The following is a 20,623-nucleotide window of genomic DNA, read 5'->3' on the forward strand; positions in this document are numbered from 1 at the left end:
TATATATATATATATATATATATATATATATAGTGATTGGCACTCCTTCACAGAAGAAGAGCATCTGGCCTTGTCTTTAATTGGTACATGCTGTTATCAGATCTCATATTGCTCGCAATTCCGGCTGAAGAGAAGCTGACCCCACGGAACGAGATTGGATGTTATCGATCGACTCTCTCACCTACTTTGTTAGTACTCATAGTACTCACTCTAGACAGGGATCTTTTGATTCTGAAGTACATTTGGGGTGATATATATATATATATATATATATATATATATATATAGCAATGTTAATTCTCTAAATGAAGTATTAACAGTAACTGCACGATAAAGTGTAGTATATTGCCACTTAAGTGTGGCTGACCCCTAGGGGTGGATGTTACTGTTGCTTTTAGCCCCAGGAGGACATCTCCTCCAGCTGGCTTATCGATACACTACTGTGTCCTGTTTGCCAAGAAACACAAGTCTGTGAGCCACCGTAATCAGACTTCTAAATCTAAAAAGTAAGATCAAATTCCATAGACTGATACTCACTTAAATATTACTAAGCGCTTGCAAAAAGAAAAGCCTTGCAGCTTCAAGACTCGGCTTTCATGGCCACATGAAGGTGTGTGTGCCGCTCATCCTCGTGGTCTTCGGATACGAAGGCCCTGCCATTATTATAATATAGCTTATCGAGAAAATATGTTGTCAGGAGAGATTATTATTCATATCTCGAGGATTAAATATAACACAAGCCCATGACATGCGTTTTGCAATTAGGAAACAAAAGAGATATATGTCTTCGCAGGAAAATTCAAATATCTAATGTACGGTTATATTCAATAACTATAATTTATTCAAGTTTACATTTCCACAAACATTAAACGAAAGAATTTAAATCTGCCAGCTTGCTGCCCTAATCGATCCATAAATATTGGTTTCAAATTTTAGCATTAGGTCAGTAAGTTCAAGGGAGGGGTTAAAGCGATAAAGTCCACCCCAGTGCTCAACTGGTAGTTAGTTTATCGACCTTGAAACAATGAAACCAAAGTTGAACTTTGCAGAATTTGAGATCAGAACGTAAGGACGGACCAAATATCGCTCAGCATTTTACCACAGCGTGCTAACAATTCTGTCAGCTCGCCGTTTTTGAACTAGCAAAAAATAATCTTTTCTTCTATAGTCACAAGGCTTGACATTTAGTGGTGGTGGGGGGGGGGACTAGTCGGTTAAAGTGACCCCAGTGCACGACTGGTACTTATTTTTATCCACTCCAAAATGATGAAAAGCAAAGTGGACCTCGACGGTATTGGAACTGAGAACGTAAAGACGGACGAAATAGCACTAAGTAGTTTTCCTGGTGCACTGACGATTCTGCCTACTCGCCTGTAAACTAGCTGTAAATGATAAGTAATAATATATCTGGTTACAACCGCCTTAAGTAGGGAGGAAAGAGGGAAAAACGAAATGCTACTTGTGAACCTCGAAATTTTCAGCTATTGAGTATAGGCTTCAATAGATACATGTTTCGAGTCCTACGCAGAGTTTTATGCCCCATGTAAGATTAGTTATATATGTAACTGGATTATCATTAAAACGGTTATTTACTCTCTTATATGATATATCTGCGACGAAAAGAGTTAAAGAGTTGCATAAAACATGTCCAAAACCGAAAATTAAGAACGGAAAATAAAATCTCAGATTGTGATTAACTCAGCGAAGTATTTAACCTGACCTTATCGAATTTATTTTCATTGTGGCAAAACAACAATATTTTTAATGGCTTCCAACTACGAAACACGGCACCATTTGCCATTTTACAAAGAAATATAATTACCAATTAATCTGTACTCTACACAATTCTGAAGAGTCGTTATGTAATTGTCAAACGACGCGTAATTCCTACGTGATTATTTATAAGTGAAAGAATCTTCTATTAAAACAACCTGGTTTATACTTCAAAAGTGTCATGCTGAAAACCCTCGCTAGAATCAATAAAATAAGTGCTATTAAGATTTAGGATCAATGATTCGATCGACGGAAACGGCTTTCTTCAATACGTGAACTTTTACACTGATCGAAAATTATTAATATTTTATTTTTTAACTGTAATAAAACATTAAGAATTAATTACATAATACAGAGAGCAAATATTGTTCTTTTCTTCTGTATTTTGAATGTTTCTCTGCTTAGCACCAACATAAGATATCAAATCTCACTCGTTCTACTCTGAGTATGTGTGTTTACATACCGTACACACACACGCACACATATAAGTATGTGTATATGACTCTAGATATGTCTATCATTCTATTTATCTAAACGAGAAAAATGGATGGAGAGATATACATGTACCCAAGTAAATATTCTTTATATATATATATATCTATATATATATATATAATGCACGAGAGTTAGGGGTTGAGGGTTCAACCCACTCAGGGATAGTAACTATCCAATATACTGCTGGGAGTGTACCCAATTATTGTTACACTAGTGTTATACCAAGTGTAATAAGTAGGATCGGGTAAGGGGGGGATGTTTTACCCTAAATTTATATATCAATTAGAAAATGGAGGATAATATGCTGTACCCAACGACTTGCAGACAGTTTATCCCGTTGAATTCATTAACTTAATTTGTAACTAAAGTGACAAAAAAAAACAACAAAGTACCAGAGAAACCGAGAAGCCGGGCTTATGCTCCTTTACGGAGTTAGGTGGACTAACCATATCGACTCGGATCGCCTGGAGTGAACAAAGGCCGTAGTAACAGATACATGTCCTAGGTACCGTGCACTAGAACCGAACATGCAAACTCATGATTGAGGAACAAACTCTCTGACTATTCATTCATGCTCTTTTTTCCTAAATAAATGACTTTGTGGCCATGTGGTTTGAGAATAGATTCTCGTAGCAAGATAAAAGACCATTATATAAACTCATTAAATAAGAATAAATACTGATTTCAAATTTTGGTACAAGGCCAGCAATTCCAGGAGAACAGGTAAGTCGACTACATCGACCCCAATGTTCAACTGGTACTTACTTTATCAACCCCAAAAGCATTAAAGGCAAACTCGACCTCGACGGAATTTGAACTCAGACAAAATGCAGCTAAGCATTTTGCGTGCTACCGATTCTGCCAGCTCGCCGCTTTAAATAAGAAAAAAAATTTCCATTCATTTTCTCAGCCCATTATTCCTTTGGATATGATGCATAGGGACAGAATCCTCAGGCGCCTCCTCATAGGGTCCTATCAGAAGTAACCGTCAATAGATTCCCTGATTGAATTATCAAGCGTGACCGAATGAGACTATGGATGATATTCAACCATTTCGTTCTTGGTCTACTTGTTGGTCTCCAGTTGGTTCAGCCTGAAGAATCCATCTTGCAATTCTTTCCTGCCACATTATTTGTAGTACAGAGCCTGTGACGTCTCATTGAGGAAGTAAATATTTAATTGTCCAAATCACTTATAACAGAAATTGTTTTGTCGTATAATTAGCATTGTGTAATTATGCAAGCTCCACTTCATTAGATATATGCTGAAATTTACTACAGCCAAACGTCAAAACATTTTATTCCCTAAGTCGTTGAAGATGTTATGGTGGTTGTCGTTCAGTGAGAGATTCCGTTTGACGACGGAGCAATATTATTCCAATAAAAGATGGCAACCTGGCAGGATCGTGAGCAAGCTGGGGAAAATGCTTAGTGACATTTCGTTCGTCTTCACGTTCTGGGTTCAAATCCCTCCATAGTCGACTTTGCATTTCGGGGTCGATGAAATAAGTACCAGATGAAAAACTGGGTCAATTGAATCGACTTAGCCCCTCCACCGAAATCGCTAGCCTTGTGCCAAAATTTGAGGCGAGTATTATTCCAATTGTAACTCATGTCTTTTTCTGAGGCGCAAAATCAATATGAAAAACTATGCTGGGTCATTGGAGTTGCAGAGTCGTTAGAGCGCCGGGCATGTTTTTGTGGTTCTTTTCTGGTTCCTTATTTTTTAAGTCTAAATCTTGACGGACTCTACTTAGTCTTACATCCATGTAATTGAAATAAAATAAAGTACATGTGCTTTGTTCGGCTAACTCCATCTCACCTCAACAACCGCTGATTTTGTACCGACAATTATATATTGAATTGGCAAAATTATTAGCACATCGGAAGAAAAAAAGGTTCACGGCATTTCTCCCGGTTTTTCACGCTTTGATTTCAAATCTTTCTGAGTTCAACGTTGCCTTGCATCATTTTAGCATCGATAAAATAAAGTACCATTCAAATACAGAGGTCGAAGAAATGATAGGTTACCCATTTCTCTCAAATCTCTTGATTTATGTATAAATTTTGAACTTTATCGTAGCAATGTTTTGTTAGCAATATTTCGTTGACGAAGACTGCATCTCGCTTACAAACTAAATTCGTTGGGCAGCTAAACATAATACGTTGTGGCTATATTAAAGTGGATAACCATACTGCAGGCGTTTTGTTAAACTAGACACTTTTATTTCTTTATTAGCCACAAGGGGCTAAACATAGAGAGGACAAACAAGGACAGACAGAGGGATTAAGTCGATTACATCGACTCCAGTGCGTAACTGGTACTTAATTCATCGACCCCGAAAAGATGAATGGCAAAGTCGACCTCGGTGGAATTTTCACTCAGAACGTAACGGCAGACGAAATACCGCGAAGCATTTCGCCTGGCGTGCTAACGTTTCTGCCAGCTCGCCGTCTTATACTAGACACTCTTGCGGTACATCTAACAATACTGTGAGTATTATGTTGAAGTATACGATCATAGAGTGGTGTTAAACTAGACAGCTACGTTGTGGGTATTTTGTTAAACAGGATAACCACATCGTTATGGAGAACTGAATAACTATACTACGTCCACTACATTACGGATATTAAGACCAGGTCAGTGACCCGATTCTAGCCTCTGTATTTCTTTTTTATCGGTCTTGTAGGCTCTAAAATTAGTCAAGGGCGCTACTCGTCTTCTGACTAGGCCATTAAAATGATAATAATCAAAGCAACTACAACGACATCTGTAGAACATTCGATTCCTGAAACGCTCATGTCATCGATATTCTCCGATGAACGCACGCATGTGTAATAGTATATAGGAGTGCAGTAATAAAGGTTTTAGTATCAGAGACGAAGTTTGACGTGGACAGTTGTTAATTAACCAATTTAGCCAGGAAACAAATATATATATACCTACACACACGCACACACACATACACACACACACATATATATATGAGTGTATATATATGTGTATGTATGTATGTATGTATATATATATATATATATATATATATATATATATATATATATATATATATGTGTGTGTGTGTGTGTGTGTGTGTGTGTGTGTGTGTGTGTGTGTATGTATACTTATATATGTGTGAGTTGAATGTACATATATATATATATACACACAAACGCACACTCACACACATATACACACACACACACATATATATACATATACATACACAGGCATATCCATCCACATATATATTTATATATGTGTGTGTATACATAAGTGTGTTTGTATGTCAAGTTTATCATACTTCCATATATACAATAAAAAAACAAAATGCCATCATCACGACCGATAATAAATCGAAGGATTCTTGTGTTACATTCAATTATTTTTCTGATTACACCCATAGGACACTAGCTTCATATGTTGCTTTTACTATTGTTGTTGATGTTGTTGTTGCAGTTGTTCATGTTGTTATAGCTGTTGCTGTTGTCGTTGAAGTTATATCGTTTTATGAGGGACGAGGGAAGGGTTCATCTCTTTATAGTTATTGTTGGAGACGAGAGAAACGTGATACAGCATAGCATAATAGCAGCGCAGTTTTATTATAGCGTCATGCAAAAGAAAATGGGTATATATTATATACACAAGTACCTTTTTACATATAAAGAATCATACATACATACATGCGTACATACATATGTAGTATCTGTGTGCGAGTGAGTGTATGCAAATCTATATGTCTATATGTATATCTTTCCTTATATATATAATTATTTAATATGTTTGGGTACGTATGTGGCGTGTGTTTGTACATTTCTGTATACGTATAGAACAACACATACACCTATCTATCTATCTATCTATCTATCTATCTATCTATCTATCTATCTATCTATCTATCTATCTATCTATCTATCTATCTATATATATATATATATATATATATATATATATATATATATATATATATATATATGCGCAGGAGTGGCTGTGTAGTAAGTATCTTGCTTGCCAACCACATGGTTCCTGGTTCAGTTCCACTGAGTGGCACCTTGGGCAAGTGTCTTCTACTATAGCCTCGAGCTGATAAAAACCTTGTGAGTGAATTTGGTAGACGGAAACTGAAAAAACCTGTCGTATATGTATGTGTGTATGTATAACTCGTTTAAAACGATTTCAGCTTGTTACGATATTTTCCGGCATACAAGTCGACATTGTGTATAGTATAGAAATTTTGTGTAAATATTCCAATATTATCTCTCTTTTTCCAAAACCTTCTGCATTTCACTTGGAATTTTTAGTGTTCCTACCTAAGTCTTCTGGATGTATAAGGCGATCTACCTATCTTTGGCTTTGAAATTTTTGTTTGAATAATTCGACTACGGTATTCAGGATATCATATAGTAACTAGAAACAATACCTGGCTCCACCAGAAGTGAGCTCTCTAACAGAGAACAGTTCTATCTGAGTATTCGGCATGTATAGTATTCTTTGATATATTGTGGAAAGCTCACTTTTGTGAAACCTTTTGATTACAGGTATAACCTATTATAGTCGAGATGGAGCTAAACTACAACCAATGACTATTCTTTTCTGCTCTAAGCACAAGGCTCGAAATTTTGAGGGGAGGGGGCCAGTCGATTAGATCGACCCCAGTACGCAACTGGCACTTAATTTATCGACCCCGAAAAGATGAAAGGCAGAGGCGACCTCAGCGGAATTTGAACTCAGAACATAAAGCCAGACAAAAATACCGCTTAGCAGTGCACCCGGCGTGTTAACGTTTCTACCAGTTCGCCGCCTTACAACTAATGGCTATTGTCTAATAATGGTTTCTTCTTTTGGCACAATTTTTAAGTAATTTAAGGAGAAGGAGTTAGTCGATAAAAATGTCCTCCCACATACTTGTCAGGTGTTTTATTTTAGCCACTCCGAGAGAATCAAAGGTTAGGCTAGTACCAGGGGAAATTGAAAACAGAACGTAAAGACTCTGTACATTTGTTTTTAAAGTGCGTTAAAGACATAGATAGTGAGTTCGTCTGTGTCTGTCTGTGTGTACACAAACGTACAAAAGACTGTGATTTGATCGATTACATTACCCCCCGAATACTTGAATGTACATTAGTGAATCGATCACGAAATCACAAAAAAAATATTGACCTCGACAGGTTTTGAACCCTGAACATAAAAATAATAATTATAATTCAGATATAATTACAATTTAAATATAAAGGTTGCAGTTTTGGTGTGGGTGGGTGTTAACTGATTACATTTCCCCAGTATTCTAAATAACTATAATATAATACAAAGTAAATATCATAAGATAAAGATAATAAAACGACTACACGTGTTTCATAACCAATTTTCAAATAAAATGAAAATTTTAATCGATTAAAATCGATTAAAACTATCGAAAATCAATTCTATTCAAAAATATAGTTAATCTTCAGATCAAAATACAACAATAATAATAATAAAAGAATGTATAGATCAACCAACAATTAATAACAAATGAATGTATATAAAATACTTATTATACTAAGATAGAAAAATATTATTAAAAATATCAAAATTATAAACATTCCATAACCAACCCTACGTCCATTATAATATAAGCTAACAGGAATTGTTATATGCAAAAACCAACTTAACGAATTTTTCGTTTAAAATACAATGTGAACGAAGTTTTAGGTTAAAATAATAAAGACAGAATTAGCACATATCTAAACGATGCAATAGTTTCAGGGAGAAGATTTTAGACTAAAAACGTTTATTTAAAAGAAGTCTAATGAAAATATTGCGTGAAGAATAGGAATGGAAATAAAAATATGAATGAAAATATTATTATGAATGAAAGATTAAACTTTATATAACATGAGTCATAATAAAACAATTAACGATATTGTATAATCAAAGAAATTAAATAAAAAGACTAGTTATTAATCGCATAAAATAGAAAGAAATATTGTGCTCCAGCATGGTCGCAATCCAATTATTGAAACGAGTAAATGATTAAAGATATCCTTGTATTTAGTTTCCTTGTTTTTATCTGTTATCGTATAATTCTGTACTGGTTCCATATCGTAAATGCATAGTTGTAAGACGGGAAAACGTCGTACATGAAACTCTTTGAATCACGAAGTTTATAACATTCATATTTACACTGAAATTTCATGACTACTTGTGTCTACATGGCACCACAATCATGGTTTCGTTCGGAAAATGAAGCAGACAAGTTCTTGAAATGCTAATAAACATTAGAATTATATTGTTCCAAGCAAAAGTTGAAGGATTAATAGAGAAATATAAAAAAATATTTAATAAAAAGGGCAAAACACGGAAACAATCATGTGTTCCGTGTGTCTATATACATACATACACGCACACACACACGCACATATGTACACACATATATACATACATATATTCATGCATATATTCATACATATATTCATGCATACATACATATATTCTTAGTATGCAACGTTACTATATTTTCTATCGATATTTTGCAAAAATCGATAAATGTAACTTCAATAGATGACAATTAAAATATGGAACTTATGTTGTAATTTGGCAAAATAATTACTAAAAATTATGTATGTATGCATGTATGTGTGTGCGTGCGTGTGCGTGTGCATGCATAGGTATATGCGTATATAAGGAGGTAGGGAGGGAGACAAGCAGAGAGATAGAGACATAAACAGTGTAATGTGTGGCTATGTGATTGAGAATAGACGTCGTTGAGGCTATGTATTTAAGGAGGTCAATTCGCAACTCTGAAATTTCGAGTTCAATGCCTCCACGCAGATACTCGGGTAAATATCTTCCACGATAATCGTGGCCAGTCAATGCTTTGAACCACAAATCCACAAACACTTCAAACCTTCTAAAAAAGGGTAAAATATGGTCTGAATTAGGGTAGCACTTTATATTTGGCATTATTTTATCGACCGGCAGAGCTAAATATTATCACCCAACGTGTGTGTTTTATTAGCGCACAATGAACAACGAAAGGGCAAATGCACCTGTTTCAAGAACGATTTTACACCAATAGTTTTGTGAAATAAGTACAAAACCGAAGTACAGTCCTAACTCCAGACAATTTTTAAACACCAGAGAGACTTATTTTACTAATAAATAGACTGGTACTTATTTTACTAATAAATAGACTGGTATATTTAACAGGAACATTACGTTATTCACTTTCCAAGTATTCCATATTTAATACGTCTTGAAGGCGGTGAGCAGGCACAATTGTTAGCACGCCAGGAAAAACGCTTAACGGCATTTCGTCCGTCTTCGAGTTCAAATCCCGCTCAAATCATCTTTGAGTTTCATCCCTTTCAAGGTCGATAGAATAAGGACCAGCTGAGCACTGGCGTCGATGCAGGCCTTGTGTCAAAGTTAAAAACCAATATGCATTTATAATTTGGAAGCTCCCTTTCCATCTGTTGCATATATTTCTTGAATAAATTTTTAGAGAATATCGGAGATTACTAAAAATACGTTGAAGAAAGATGTTGGAACTCAAAACTAATGATTCTTTAGATCGAACTTGGATTTTTAAGTGATCGAAGCATTTTATTTTTGTTCTTTTATCCCGCTTTTTTTTTTCGTTTTTGCTTCATAGTTTTCAATTAAACAACATATATATATATATATATATATATACCTTCGGCTTTGTTCTTGTTATTAGCCGTGGTCGTGGTCGTGGCGGCGGTGGTGATGGTGGTGGGGTGCTGCTGCTGCTGCTGCTGCTGCTTCTACTGTTTTTATTAAGTGTTATAGATTGGATGTTAAAGTAATGATAGTGGGAGAGCACATCGTCGTCGTCATCATCATCATCATCATTATCACCATCGCCATCATCCTCAGCAACAGAAGCAGCAGCAGCAGCGCCAACAGCAACTCCACCACCACTACCACCATCGTACCTGTTCACACATATACCGAGGCAAACCAATAGATTCCCGAATCCATACAGAGCCATTAATACATACACACACATACGCCCACGCACACATGTATGCTTGTGAGCGTATATATATATATATATATATATATATATATATATATATATATATATATATATATATATATATATATACGCTCACAAGCATACATGTACGGTGACTAACACATGCACATAATCGTACACAGAAACGTATGCATATATATACAGACAAACATAGACACAGGCGTAAATGCCTTGCATTTTCAGATCTCAGTCTGTCCATACAGCAGCATACATCTGCCCTCATCGCAGATTCGTGACACACAGACTTCCACAGATACTTGCTCGCATGTAAACACACACATACACAGGCACGCACGCGTACATACATGCGCCCACAAACATACACACATGTGCACGGAATGATCACCGACCAAGCGAAGCGAACCGGTTCTAATCTCAATATTAATTAATTGAATTACAAGAAATAAACATTTAATAGACAAACGACGGACAGTCGTCCAATGATTCATCTGATCTCAAAAACCAATTTGCATATTCATGTGTGGTAACATTGAGCACATAGCCTCTGAATGGATGTGAGAAATTATTATTGTTATTATTATTATTATTATTATTATTATTATGCTTAGCGGCATTTCGCCCGTTTCTTACGTTCTTAGTTCAAATTCCGCCGAGGTCGACTTTCCCTTTCATCCTTTCGGTGTCGATAAATCAAGTACCAGCTGTGTACTGGAGTCGATGTAATCGACTTAACCCCTCTGTCGAAATTTCAGGCTTTGTGCCTATAGTAGAGAGCATTATGATTATTATTGAGTGAGAGAGCAGTGCATGCCATCAAAGTGACACTGGGGTAAAATATACGAAGCCCAGTGTACCCATCATGACTACCCGTCTGATAAGGGTACACCAGTCACATGCATCACAACCATATGTGCGTGACATGGTGATCTCATATCAAGATAAACAGCGCATGACCTCGCAGGTGGGGCCCAGTTAGAATTTTCTTCGGGTCGAGTAGCCCATCCCGCTCATAAGGTCCCTGAATAAGGGTTGTTTAAGGATGTTGAGCAAAACACCCATGTTTCCAAAGGTGAGTTATTCAAACCCCAAAGAATTCCTCTCAACACATGGCTATGATGCTCCCCCACTACTTCAGCTCATGATCAGAGATGCACATATTGTCAGCCACCAAGGGACATGCTCAACTGGTTAAAGTCAAACAACTGCCAAGCAAATCTGTGGTATTGAGCAGAATATTTGCTATAGCCCATCTTTTTATACCAAGACAAAACAATGTACATGATAACACTTCCAATCAATTAAGATCAAAAGTCATGAGAGCCACAGCCTGGTACTGCATCAGGGCATATTATTATTATTATTATTATTATTATTATTATTATTATTATTATTATTATTATTATTACCATAACAGAATTTCTCAGTAGAGAACATCATTTATTTATTAACTTAGACGATGACAACGACGACCACAATCACCACCATCGCTACCACCGCTGCAGTCGCAGCCACCTTATACACGTACTTTATGATGTTATGAAGAATATGTTTAATGAAGTGTGACGAGTAGAAAAACATTACGCTATTCACCCATCCCGTTATCACAATCAATACTTTGTTTTGTTCTGATATTGTTATTGTTTCTGTAATGCATTGCTTAGTGATAAAGAACGCCATTGTATCGATGTGGTTAACCATCTCTGTTTTTAACTGAAGATGAAATATTAAATAGTGAACCGAGGTGCTTAATCCGTAGTACTGATATGATCCTTAGACAGGCCGATAGACTGATATACTGACATACAGATACGTGCTAATGTTCTGTGACACAGCGAAGTTGTACAACCGTTAGGGCGTCAGATAGGACATAACTCAATTGTATGATGGTATTCTGTAAGTCGGCGAGCTGGCAGAAACATTAGCGCGCTGGGCGAAATGCTTAGCGGTATTTCGTCTGTCTTTACGTTCTGAGTTCAAATTCCGCCGAGGGGTCGACTTTACCTTTCCTCCTTTCGGGTTCGATAAATTCAGTATCATTTGCGTACTGGTGTCGACCTAATCGACTGCACCCCACCACCCCAAAAATTTCGGGCCTTGTGCCTAGATTAGAAAAGATTATGGTATTCTGTGCCCCGATTTCACCTTTTGTCCCTTCGGGGGTCGATGAATGAAAGTATTAGTCAAATATTGGGGTCGATACAATTGAAGGAAGAGGGCGGGTCAATTGTATCGACCCCTGCAACCTACTATTGTCCTCTTCAAGTATCATGTTGGGTTACCGGCCTTATCAGACCTAGGATTTGAGAAAAATAAATAATAACAGAAGCGTAGATTGGTGGATCTATCAGAATTCCGAACAGAGTACCTTGCAGTATTTGTACTGATACTCTGCGCTCTGGGTTGAAATTCAGCCAAAGTAACATTTGATTTCCATCTTTTTGGGATCGATTAAAACGTGCGGGCCCCATGCGATGGATTGGTTGTACTATAAAAGCGTCGAGTGAGAAACCTTACGATATTTCTTTTAACTCTTTGCTTAATGAGTTCAAATTCGGCGAAGGTCAGTTTTGACTTTTATCGTATCAGGGAAGACTAAAAATTACAACACCAGGGTAGGAGGGTAACCGGTAGAAGGGTAACAACGTCAGACAAAATCCCTTGCGGTATTCATTCCGGCTTTTTGTTTTCTAAGTTTAATTTCTGCCGTTATCTATTTGGTAGATTTCATCTGTCACTCGCTTTAAGATCTCTTTGCGACTTGGGTATCTTTAGAATAGAACTGACTCTAATGCAAGCATCCAACACAAATATCTGGTTTGATGATTCCTTCATCCGTTTCCTCATTCTAGCCTTGCTTCCTCTGTAAAGTGTGACGACTCATGCCTTACTGCTTGATAAAAAAGAAAATAATACTAACATCCACACATATAGAACTGCGCATGCTTATGCATTAACGCAAAGCGATGGCGCTCATCTAAAGGCGGTCCATATATCTGATTTTGCTCAACCCGTCAGAAATTCACTTTCATTGTATACACCATATTGCGAAACATACGTAACTGTCTGATAGCAGTTGCAAGTGAGTGTTATCTGGTTACATAAACCATGCTGTTATTATTTTGGATGTGTCCATATTCGGTATGGCCATTCAGTCCAGTTACCTTTAACCAATTGGAGCATCCAGGGTGTAACTGTTTGGAGGGAAGCAGTGAAGGTTGCTGCCGCAACTGGCTGATGCCACTTTACATTTGAGTAACCTGGAATAACGAGCTATAAAGCATCTTATTCAAAGACAACGCGTTGTCCACTTCAGTAATCGAAACCTCTATTTTGAATCGTAAGCAAAACATACTAACTACTTGGCCACGAACCTTCGCGGATGTCAAAACTAATCAGAAGATTAGAGACCTCCTAAAAACAAATGCCTTCTCTTGATACTGTTTTCCCTATTTTCTGTTTAATTATTTCTTTTTATCTTTTAGATTAACTGAATAAATATTATCTGCCTCCATTTTTATAATACCTCATTAATATTCTGACTTATCATTGTCCGTGGTTTATTCACATAGAACGTCTCCAATATCCCCGATTGTGATATGCCTTTCAAGGTTATTTTTTTTTCTGATTATAAATCCATACAAGGTTTATATATACTTTCGTCTGCTTCATTTAGTTCGCATCGATTATCGTGTGGTGCGTTTATAAAACGTCATAATGTTATATCTATTACATGGTCAATGAGAATAGAAAAAAAAACATCATTGTTATTGAGAAAACATTTTCAATGTTTTGTTTTTTTTTATTTCTATTCATATCTCATTTTTATTGCTATGACTGTTGTTAGTTTTCTTATTGTTGTTTAATCTCAGATAATTCCTGATTGAACAGATTTAGGATCAAAGACTTTCTAGCCTTCACCGTATTGTCTTTTCAGGAATATGTATTGTTATATATGTTTCCTTCCCAGACGTACGATCGACGGTAATATTTGTGAAAATTTTAGTTGGTATTTCTATCATATAAGCTTCAGGGAGCATACAAACAAGGAATGGGCAAACTTCTCCGAGAAGCGGGTCCGCAGGTACGCATGAGACACGGCTCATTATCAGGCAGATCACCCTAATGAAACAATTCAGGATAATTTTTCGTTAGGCGGGCCGTTCAGAAAGTCTCGCGGGCCACAGTTTGCCCGAGGCTAACTTAGACTCTACCTCTCTGATGGTGAGTGACAGAAAGTAAGGGAATCAGGTAAACAGGTGAGTTGTATATATATACATGTATATACATATGTGTGTATGTGTGTTTGTGTGTGTGTGTGTGCCTGTGTGTCTATGTGTATATTTATATGTGAGTGCGTTTGTATGAATATATATACACAAACACATTATGTGGGCGATATTTTCAATCGAGACGTTCCGATTGTATCTGATTCTTCAATTGCTTCAATTCTGTGTATGAGGGTACATTTACTAGATTGCTGACATAAATTAACGGTTTTTCTCATAGTATTCTTATGCCGTTTTCCATTATTAATAAAACGGTTGACATTTTTGACAACACGGGTATGCTAATGTAACTTAAAATAAAAGACAGCTACTAGGAAGGTCTATACGATCTAGAAAATTCTTTAAGATTCTAATTATCTTATATATCTACTTTTCATGAATCTCTCATTATTTAAAATTTCAACTATAGTGAACAATTTTAATTCACTGCCGGATAGCATTCTTTCTTTCTTTCTTTCTTTCTTTCTTTCTTTCTTTCTTTCTTAAACTTAGTGCTGTCACGTGAAATCTGTTATATATTTTCGATAGTTAATTCTTTTGCTGAGATCACTGTTCGTGCTATCTCACTTTATATGATGAACCTGAATATAAAGTATCATTTCTCATTTTTATATATATGTAACTGCCTGTTTATGTAAGTTATTAACACTAATTCTAATACTAATATATGTATATATATATATATATATATATATATATATATATATATATATATAGAGAGAGAGAGAGAGAGAGAGAGAGAGAGAGAGAGAGAGGAGCACTCTGTTGGTTACGATGACGAGGGTCCCAGCTGATACGATCAACGGAACAGCCTGCTCTTGAAACTAAGGTGCAAGTGGCTGAGCACTCCACAGACACGTGTAACCTTAATGTAGTTCTCAGGGAGATTCAGCTTGACACAGAGTGTGACAAGGCCGGCCCTTTGAAATACAGGTACAATTCATTTTTGTCAGCTGAGTGGACTGGAGCAAACTGAAATAAAGTGTCTTGCTCAAGGACACAACGCGTCCCTGGGAATTGAACTCACGACCTTACGATCGTGAGCCGATTGCCCTAATCACTAAGCAATTTATAAGCAAACGCATATATACAGAGTGTAGCAAAACACTTCTGATTTATTAAAGGTTGACACAAATATTTTCAGTATATATGTACTCTCAGCAGAAACGAAGACTTTACTGATAAAAACGAAAACAACTCGAAGACATTCGCTACATGAAGTGCCAATGATAATCTCTCTAGCATCCGTAATTAGTTACCAATGCCCGTATAAAATACGGGGAGATTTTTCTGCCGCAACCTATACTTGCATATATTAGCTCTCACACAAATATGTGTATGTTATGAGATTGTGCGCGTCTTTCTATGTACGCATGTTTATTTATAGTTCTAGTGTGATTGTTTATGAAAGAACGTTTGCAATACACTTCAGATAATGATTTGATTGCAACACATCACTCGCATTTCCCATGTTGACCCCAAGAGCAGGAAATAACAGCAATTTATTCAAGCGCCAGATTGTCTCAGTAGGAAATAGAACTAGGTATATCCTGTGGCATCCTTACAAATAACGTATATAACTAAATGCATGAAAGCTTCCTTAATCTCTATATAGATTCATTGCCAAAACGTGTATAATGTAGGTTTAAATCGTATGTAATAAAGGTTCACACTTTATTAATAGAAGCTCAGTGAAGGCACTTGGTACACATATTACTGTCATGATGACAAGCTCCTGGTTTCGATTCTTGGGTCGACTGGGAGCACGTTGTATTCTCTAGTGAGGCGCTTCATTTCACGTTCCCCCATTCTTCATAATCGAAAATATGTACTTGCCTAATACTGGTGCAAGCCTCTCTCCCTCTCTCTTTCTCTTTCTCTCTCTCTCTCTTTCTCTTTCTCTCTCTCTCTCTCTCTCTCTCTCCCTCTCTTTCTCTCCAGCTATCATCACACTTTCAATGTTCTGCTGTGTCTGTCGCAGGATTACTCAATTTTGCGAGACGAGTGTGCCGGACCAACGTGAAATAAAGTATTTTGTTCAAGAGCACAAAGCATTGCCCTGTCCAGGAATCGAAATCACGATCTTAGACTCATGAGCGCAACACTCTAACCGCTAATCCATGAGCCTCCACCCATTAGGTAACATAACCTTAGCTATTATCATTTTATTCTTTTAGTCAAATGGTGCTGTTAAAACGAGTGATGGGTTAATTATCCATAAATGTAGACAACAGCCGGATTTGATCTCATCTCAAAGAACCGGAAAACTAACACAAGCCAACTGATCAAACGTATATTTAATAATAATAATAAAATGATAACGATAACGATAATAACAGTAATAATAATAATAATAATAATAATAATAATAATAATAATAATAATAATAATAATAATAATAATAATAATAATAATAACAACAACAGCAACATAAAGCGGCGAGTTGGCAGAACCAGTAGCACGCCGGGCAGAATGCTTAGCAGCATTTCATCCGTCTTTACGTTCTGAGTTCAAATTCCGCCGTGATCGACGTTGCCTTTCATCCTTTGGGGTCGATAAATTAAGTACCAGGGAAACACTGGGGTCAATGTAATCGACTAGTCCCCTCCCCCAAAATTTCAGGCCTTCTGCCTTTAGTAGAAAGAATCAATTATTAAAGTAAAAAGGAAAAAGAGATCTTTGCGGTTATCGTCACTGTCTACAATTTTGTTCCAACTGTTTTCAAATTTGGTTCATGGATTAAGTCTTGTATACTAATTATGAAAATAAAATTCATGTTTTCTGTGAATTCATAATGAAGAAGTTATTAGCCTTCAAATTTGCGAAATTTGGGTATTTTAGCCAATCAAAAGCGAGTATTTTACACACCACTATGAAGTTCTAATAGTATATTAAGCAAAGAAGCACCACGTGTTCCATAGCTGATTGCAGGGAACTCTGTTTCGATAGTAACCAAAGATGATGCGCATGCGCGCAATGAGTGTAACCACCAAATTTAGTGTAATCAACGAATCAAAAGTAGCTGCTCATCTTTAAAGCGTGGAAACAAATGCAGGTGTGGGAGACACCATTCCATGGTTGACTCTTATCTTTGTGATGTTATGTGGAGAAGGAGATATGAGAAAGATATTTTATGTTATAATATCCTAGAGTGTATTGCAAACTTTCGTTCTTGAGCTTTATAACTAATAAATGTCTGTTTTAAGCAATGTTTTGACAGTTATTTCTAGCAACTCCTGTTGGTTTGCTCGTAGCTTTTAAATATTTAACTTGTTCGAGAATCTTTTAATGCTTTTCACTTATTACTGGAGCTAGTTTAAAGTTTTGACATGCCTGTGCCTCCCATCCATTCTTTCTCGCTACTGTGACAGATGATGAAAGAGGCAGCGAACGCGCTCTGTTCTGATTGGCTGGAAATTCTGAAAATTATCAAAACCTTGAGCACCTGTAACATTTTCGCAAAATTTGTCTGGAATGAATGAATAACAAATTCGAATTCAGCATCAGAAGTAATATTTATATGATACGTTAAAAACATTTATTTTAAAAGATATCCACATGCACTGACGATAACCACAAAGATCCGGAAAAAGCATTTTGGTTGCATCTGGCTTCGATGGAGTTCTTTCATTGTAGGAAATAATTTTAGATAACACGTGTTGATTACTTGTCAGTTTGTCGTTTTCAATTAACAGGCCTTAGTTTCAAAACATCTAACACCAGATTTGCTTGCTATTTGACATTGTGTCATTCTTTCCAATAAGAAACTCATCGTTCATTCTTAGCACAATCCTCTCATTAGTTAGTGCCTGGTGGCAATGATAGCAAATCAATTAATCCTTTTGTTATGAAGTCAGCAACAATAAAACGAGAATCATATGACTTACGAAAAACAAAAGCAACCACAACATTAAGAATGATAATAATAATAATAATAATAATAATAATCTTTTCTACTATAGCTACAAGGGCTGAGATTTTGGGGAAAGGACTGGTCGATTACATCGATACCAATGTTTCACTGGTACTTAATTTATCGACCCCGCAAAGGACGAAGGTCAAACTGGGCCTCGCCGGAATTTGAGCTCAGAATGTAATAACAGAAGAAAGACCACTCCGCATTTCGGCTGGCGCGCTAGCGATTCTGCCAGGTGGATGCCTGGATAATAATTATTATCACTATCATTATTATTATTTCTACTCTAAGCATAAGGTCTTGAATTTTTATTTGGGGTAGGGGAGGGCTTGTCGATTACATCAACGGCAGTGCGTAACTGGTACTTATTTCATTTTACCCAGCGTCCTAACAATTCTGCCAGCGCGATGCCTTAACAACAGCAACAACAGCAACAACAACAACAACAACAACAACAACAACAACAACAACAACAACAACACTAATAATAATAATAATAATAATGATAATGATAATGATAATAATAATAATAATAATAATAATAATAATAATAATAATAATAATAATAATAATAATAATAATAATATTAATAATAATAATAATGGCAACAACAACAGAAATCTCTAGCCAAGCCCCATAACACGGAAGTGTCCCAAGTGATGGAATATTTATCCATATAACTATTTATCTATCTATCTATCTATCTATCTATCTATCTATCTATCTATCTATCTATCTATCTATCCATCTATCTCTCTGTCTGTGTGTCTATATCTGCGCGCATACATGTTTCTGTGAATGCACGTGGCTTAGTGATTAGGGTTTTGTACTCATGATCTTAAATCTTATGATAGTCGTTTCGATTCCTGGATTGGACGATGCGTTGTGTCCTTGAGCAACACGCTTCATTTCATATTGCTCCAGTCCACTCAGCTGGCAAAAATGAGTGAACCGCCAACAGACCGGTGCCCTATCCAGGGTGTGGGGGCGGGGAACATATACGCAATAGAATCTGAGAAATCGGACCCATGAGTCTCAGGCTCAGGGAGGACTTTTTGATATATATAGAGAGAGCTAGCTAGAGAGACAGACAGGGAGACAGACAGATAGATAGATAGACAGATAAATTGATAGATAGATATTAGTCAATGAGCAAAAACGAAGACAACTTGAGAGACACAGTGCCTTTTTCGAGTGTTAGGGCGAGTTTTAGACGAAAGGATGTAAGTGCGAATGTGAAAGTTTGAACAAGTACAATTGACGGACAAGTATTAGCGCGGGAAGTAAAGATGTGAACGAGACGATGAGAAATGCGATAAACAAGAGACAGATAGGATACGTCTACCTGGGACCCTGAAGGATGACTGGTGGTTAAGAAAACGTTGCTTGAACGAAGTACTCTCAGAACCAATATATTTACACACATGGGATGTGACCCTATTCGCATCCCTGGTAACATATCTGTGACGTAATTATTTTATATTTTGTATTTTTATATAGAGTCTGACTAGCATGTCCTCAAATACCATCCGCACCCTATATATATGTATATATATATATATATATATATATATATATAAGATCCAATGATCTAATTGTAGGAAGTTTGTAAACTTCAAGCAGTCCGTGGTCGGTATGAAAAAAAAAAACAACGTTCAGGAACAACAATAATTTACTAGCTTTGAATATTGTAGGCTTTTCCCAAATCGAAGTTCGATAAGCTGAAAAAAGTTTTTCATAACTCGGGTTAACAACTTGAGTTGTTATGAATGCGAATAAAATTCCAAATTGAGGAACTTGAGCTGGTAAAATCCAGGCAACATGTTCTCTGACAAGTAGATTACTTAATGAAATAAAAAGGGGTACTCAGCTAGTTTCTCATCAGGCCGAAGATAAGTTAATTATATGAAGGTAACATTATTGGTAAGGAATCGGCGGCGGCTTCATCTCGTATCCAAGAATTTAATTTTATCTTTGCTGAACGCTTCCTATACTGTGATGCCGTCGATGACCCTGTAGACCAATTCCTTCCTAGAAGAGCCAATGCCATTGACTGCATGATAGGTCGAGGTTAATTTTGTCAAGTCTTTTTTTCTCCTATTATAAACATAATGTAAATTTTAAAAGCTTGAAGGCTAGGTTGGAAGAAGTAAA

General features: G+C 36.4%; 1 protein-coding gene across 4 annotated transcripts in view; it reads left to right on the plus strand.

Moving 5' to 3' along the window:
• LOC106867563 (acetylcholine receptor subunit alpha-like) overlaps positions 1-20,623 on the plus strand; it is a 160,042-nt gene that overhangs the window by 128,181 nt on the left and 11,238 nt on the right. The window lies entirely within an intron of this gene.

This window comes from Octopus bimaculoides, chromosome 12 (genome assembly GCF_046866305.1).
Source record: "Octopus bimaculoides isolate indiv1 chromosome 12, ASM4686630v1, whole genome shotgun sequence".
NCBI classification, from domain to species: Eukaryota; Metazoa; Mollusca; class Cephalopoda; order Octopoda; family Octopodidae; genus Octopus; species Octopus bimaculoides.